The sequence below is a fragment of the Ornithorhynchus anatinus genome, chromosome X3 (genome assembly GCF_004115215.2).
Source record: "Ornithorhynchus anatinus isolate Pmale09 chromosome X3, mOrnAna1.pri.v4, whole genome shotgun sequence".
Classification (NCBI taxonomy): Eukaryota; Metazoa; Chordata; class Mammalia; order Monotremata; family Ornithorhynchidae; genus Ornithorhynchus; species Ornithorhynchus anatinus.
In genome coordinates, this window is record NC_041751.1 from 31317985 (window position 1) to 31323984 (window position 6000).

Genomic DNA, 6000 nt, shown 5'->3' on the forward strand with positions numbered 1-6000 from the left:
TATCTTAAGATTTAGTGCTTGGAGGATAGGGATGGTGACATTGCCCTTGATGATGGAAAAATTGACTAGGAGGAAACGTGTTCTACCTTTTTTCATGGTTTTTTTTTCATGGTATTGTTAAGCACTTACTATGTGCCAGACACTGGGACAGATACAAGTTCTGGGACAGATACAATATAATCAGGTAGGACACAGTCCATGTCCCACATCAATCGATCAATCATCATTTTTATTGAGTGCTTATTGTGCGCAGAACACTGTAGAGTAAAATATAGCAATATAACAGAGTTGGTAGACGCATTCCCTGCCCTCAGAGAGCTTACAGTTTAGAGGAGGAGACAGACGTCAATATAAACAAATAAATTACAGAAATGTACACAAGTGCAGTGGGGCTGAGGGAAGGGTGAATGAAAGGGAGCAAATCACGGTGATGCAGAAGGGAGTGGGAGAAGAGGAAAGGAAGGCTTAGTCAGGGAAGGTTTTTTGGAGGAGATGTGCCTTCAAAAGGCTTTGAAGATGGAGAGAGTAATAGTCTGTCGGATATGAAGAGGGAGGGCGTTCCAGGCCAGAGGCAGGATGTGGGCAAGAGCCCGGCGGCGAGATAGATGAGATCGCAGTAGAGTGAGAGGGTTGGCATTAGAGGGATGAAGTGTGTGGGCTGGGTTGGAGTAGGAGAGCAGCGAGGTGAGGTAGGAGAAGTTACATGGCTTGCCCAAGGTCACACAGCGGGCAAGTGGTGGGGTTGGGATTAGAACCCAAGTCCTTCCAACTGCCGGGCCCGTGCTCAGTCCACGAGGCCTTGCCCCTTCTCAACAGCCATGCTGCTGTTGAGCTGAAGGTGCTGCAGGACATTCAGTTGGAAATGTTCTGTGGAACATGGATGACCAAATTGCTATCATGGCAAATAACATCCAGGTGGGTTGCTGAGGAAGTGATAACTTCTCTACTTCTCCACTTCCAGGTTCCTGATTATCCTCCGGAATTCTGGGTCACTGGCCAAGCCCACCAGTGCCCCTGCACTGGGAGAATGCTGGGAGAAGCCAACGTGCCCATGAGAGATCTGGGAGAGACGTAGTGGGCTGCAGGTGAGCGATGCCCAGACATGGTACACGCTAGCGTGCCATCCAGGGTGCCTTGCAAGTATGCCATCTTCTGGAAGGAATGCCAGAGTTGCCAATCTCTGGGTTAATTTTTGCAGGAGGAGAACTGGGCTCGATATTTCTTGAAGTGAAGGAGAAGCTACTTGCTCCCCAAAGCAATTTCCACTGGTGAACGTCTAGAACGTTTGAAACTTTCCTCTGACTCTTCATCACCTACTATTAAAGAAGTCAACAATTATTAAGACAGAGCCGGGGTGACATACGGATGATTGATGAATGGGCGGGATTCATGGAACTAATCCGTACATGAAGGCAATTAACTGAAGTAAATCTAAGTGAAGTTAAACATCTCTTTTTAGATTGATTTCACCATGAGAAGGTTAAAAAAGCTCACCCAACTCAGACTATATTTCGCTTGCTGTTAATCAAACTGACCTTTGTCGGGTTTTCACAGCTTTCCAGATTTTTCAGTTGTGGATTTCATTTCCAGCTGTGCCATTTGGTACTGTTGGTTTCTAGAAACTAACTTTGCATACCATAAAATTGCCATAAAAATGCCTCCCTAATTTCCCAGAAATTAGGAGATTGCTGCTCTACACGGAACCCTCGTGAGTTACCTTGGGCATCCCTCTGAGGTGCTACCTACTAGTGACCTCTGCTCAGATTTACTCTGCTGGGCTTTCTCCTTGGCGCTGAGGAATGTGCGTTTTCCACATCCTTTCTGGACTCTTGCCTCGACTCAGTGGGTCGGGGAAACGGAGCCTGCTGCTCTAGGGGCCACATTCTGAATAACAAGAGGAGTCCTTGAAAAGAAGACTGTTCAGCAAATGTCTAGTGAAGAAAAGAAGCAACGTGGCCCAGTGGATAGAGCACGGACCTGGGAGTCAGAAGGACCTCTAGACTGTAAATTCACAGTGGGCAGCGAGTGTGCCTGCTGTATTGTTATATCGTACTCTCCCAAACGCTCAGTACAGTGCTCTGCACACAGTAAGTGCTCAATAGATACTACTGGCTGACCTGGATTCTAATCCTGATTCTGCCCCTTGTCTACTTCTTCTTATAGAAACCCAGGTGTGGAGGGGGAGAGAATTCTTTCACTGCCAGGCCTGCTCCCTCCCCAGTTTTCCTCAGCAGGTCAGGAAGGAGCATGCCCTGTTCCAAAGGAAAATTGGTCTCCAGTTTCTGGAGCCTAGAGGGTTGGTGGTGTATAAGCACTCCCAAGCTCTCTCCACTGCATTTGAGAGTTTACAGTTTATGGAGCAGTCTTGCCAAGATAAATAGGACCCAATGGCATCCGTACCCATAAAAAGAAATGGGCAAATTAAATTTCAGCAAGAAAGGCTTGGGTGCAACTTAAGGACACTGGGCTCTCCTTTATTTTAATGGTATTTGCTAAGCACTCATTATGTGCCAAGCGCTGTACTAAGAGCTGGGGTAGATACAAGCTAGTCGGGTTGGACCCAGTCCATGTCCCATGTCTTAATCTCCATTTTACAGATGAGGTTACTGAGGCCCAGGGAAGTTAAGTGACTTGCCCAAAGTCACACAGCAGGCAACTGGCAGAGACGGGTTTAGAACCCAGGTCCTTGGGACTCCCAGGCCAGTGCTCTACCCCCTAGACTACCCTAGAGGAAAACTCCCTCTTTCTCCTGCCAACCGCAGCCGACAATACCGAGGAGAAGGCGGAAGGGGTTCTTTAATCACTTCACGCTGGCTGAAACCATGGTGACAAATGGAAAAAATTAGAAGCGTTGGCCCAGGAGGGGCCGTGTTGTTGGTATTTCAAATGTTTTATCACTGTTGATGTTTCAATTGTTTCCAAGTTTCTTCTTGGAGGATTATTACTGCCTTCTTCTAAGCTAATGTTTCGTTTATTGTTCTCAAGTTGCCTTTTCTCTATGTTTATCTTGCTCTTCAGATTGTAAATTCCTTGTTGGCAGAGACCATGTCTATTATGATTCATTGTATTTTCACCAGCGCCTAAAGCAGCACTATATACCAGAGAGGATTAATAAATGATTAGTCAAGGAACAGGGAGCAGAGGCAAAGTGTGGGGGGATATCCTGGCAGCGCGTTTGGACCGGTACCCTTTGGGCATTTGGGATTCCCCCAACCCTCAGCCACACAGCAGTTACGTACACATCCGTAATGTATTTATTTACATTAATGTCTGTCTCCCCCTCTAGACTATATCACCTTTTGGGCAGGGAACATATCTACCAACTCGGTTGTAGTGTCCTCTCCCAAACACTTAGTATAGTACTCTTCACACAATAAGTGCTCAATAAATTCCACTGATTGCCCATATACTATGTCACCTTCACGGAAGGGAGGTGGGAGAGAGAGGCTCCCCCCCCCCCCCACATCACCTTCCATGCTCAGCGTTTGAAGTGGTATAAAGAAGAAGTGTAGACAAAGATCTAGGAGAACAGGGGTGGAGGGAGATTTTCTTCTCCCCATTTATTGGGCATTATTTGTACCCTCCCAGGCCCAAAGGGGAAAATCCAACTGAACCTAACGCTATTGCACCAGTTGAAAAATCTCTGCGGAACATCTTGACCCAACTGTACTGAGGGCTTGATTCTCTGAGAGGGTCACTGGATCTGCTCAGTCAGTCAGTCAATCGTAGTAATCGAGTGCTTACTGGGTGCAGAGCACTGCACTAAGTGCTTGGGAGGGTAGGATATAACAAATACATTCCCTGCCCAGAACGAGCTTACAGGCTACAGGGGGGGATAGACATTAATTTAAATACATGACTTACAGATATGTACATAAGAGGTGTGGGGTTGAAGGGGGGAATGAATAAAGGGAGCAAGTTAGGGTGACACAGAAGGGAGTGGGAGAAGAGGAAAAGAGGGCTTAGTCAGGGAAGGCCTCTTGGAGGAGATGGGCCTTCAATAAGGCTTTGAGGAGGGGGGAGTAATTGTCTGTCAGTTATGGGGGGTGGGGTGGGAGTAATTGTCTGTTGGATATGAGGAGGGAGGGCATTCCAGGCTCCCATGCCCTGATTGCCATCTCCTGACTCTGTGGGCAAGATTGATTTAGGCCCTTCCTATGAGGCGGTCACTCTGGCCAACCTGATTATCTCAGTACAGCACTCGGCACATAGGAAGCTCTTAATAAATGCCACAAAAAAAGATGCAGACCTCGCCTGACCCCTCTACCCCCCGACCCTGTCTGTGGAATATTTGGCCTCAGATCTCATAAGGTAGACGGAGCAGTCATTGAGAAGCAGTGTAGCTTAGTGGATAGAGCCGAGGCCTGGGAGTCAGAGGACCTGGGTTCTAATCCCAGCTCTGCCATTTGTCTGCTGTGTGACCTTGGGGAAGTCACTTCACTTTTCTGTGCCTCAGTTCCCTCATCTGTAAAATGGGAATTAAGACTGTGAGCCCCATGTGGGACAGGAGCTGTGTCCAAGTTGTATCTAACCCAGCGCTTAATACAGTGCCTGGGACATAGTAAGCCCTTAACAAATAGTTACTAAATACCATTCTGCACTACTTCTAGACCTAGGTAGACGAGGGTCCTGAGCATTCCCTCTCCACATTGCCTATTCATTGCCCTTTCCCCATGTACTCTTCCCCCATTCTGGGGCTCAAATCAGTTGATCAGTGGTATTTATTGAGCACTTACTAAGCACTTGGGAAAGTACACTACAGCCAAATTGTTAGGCACATTTCCTTCCCACAGTGAGCTTACGGTCTAGAGGGGGAGACAGACATTAATATAAGTGAATAAATGACATCGAGCTTTCCACACCTCACCTGGGCTTCAGCAGGAGCTGAAACCAATCAAGCAAGCTGATTACTAGCTTCATAAGGCCCATCCCCATCTACTACTCTGTTGGTTCAATGGTAGTGTTTTGTTTTGCTCTCCTACTTGCTTCCAAATGTGTTGGAAGGAGTGGGGCAACAGAGATCTAAGGTAAGGAACAGGCCATAGAATGCAGTGTTAATGGGGTGAGTGGTTCATTTTCTTTAGAAGGGGTTGCATAGGGGACAGAGGAAAGTTGGGGAGGTAGGAGTAACAGAGAGGGGAAATGGAGAAACTGAGTGGCCTGATCCAGGAGGTTAATGTACAGGCTGGGGAGGTGAACTTAACATGGTTAACTGTGGTGGGATCTCTTGGGGGTGGGATTCTCCTCAGAATGAAAGGGGGTAGGGTCTTATTAGAGGTCAAAGAGATTTGAAATGGATATGGAGTGGTGGAGGGAAGGGGGAAGACCTCTTGTTCTCTCCTTAGTTCAGTGGTTTGTAAAGAGTAAGCATTCAGTGAATACTTTTGATTGGAAGGAATAGAGCAGGATGGGGAAATACTGAAAGAAAAATGGGGGATTAGATAAAAGCAGAAGGACAAAGCAAAGTGGAACAGAAGGTGGGTGGGGGAACTGAGAAGGGGGAAATCAGAATGCCTGGGAGGGAGGATGAGTAATGGAGCAAGAAACTAAGAAGAACAGACACATTTGAGAAGTTGGTGTGTACAGAGTGCTGAACTAAGTGCTTGGGAGAGTACAGTACAAGAGAGTTAGTAGACGTGATCCCAGCCCACAAGGATTTTACAGTCTAGAGGGGAAGACATCCATTAAAATTATGGATAAGTACATAAGATACATAAGAGCTGTGGGGCTGAAAGTGGGTAAATATTCAATGCTTAAAGGGGATAGATACAAATGCATAGATGACACAGAGGGGGGTGGGGGAGAATGAGAGCTTAGCCAGGGAAGGCCTTTTGGAGATGTGACTTTAGTAAGGCTTTGATGCGGGGGGAAAGGGGTAGTCTGATGGGTATGAAGCGGGAGAGAGTTCCAGGTCAGAGGGAGGATATATGAGGCAAGGGGTTGGCAGCAAGATAGATGAGCTCAAGGTACAGTGAGTAGGTTGGTATTAGAAGAGTGAGG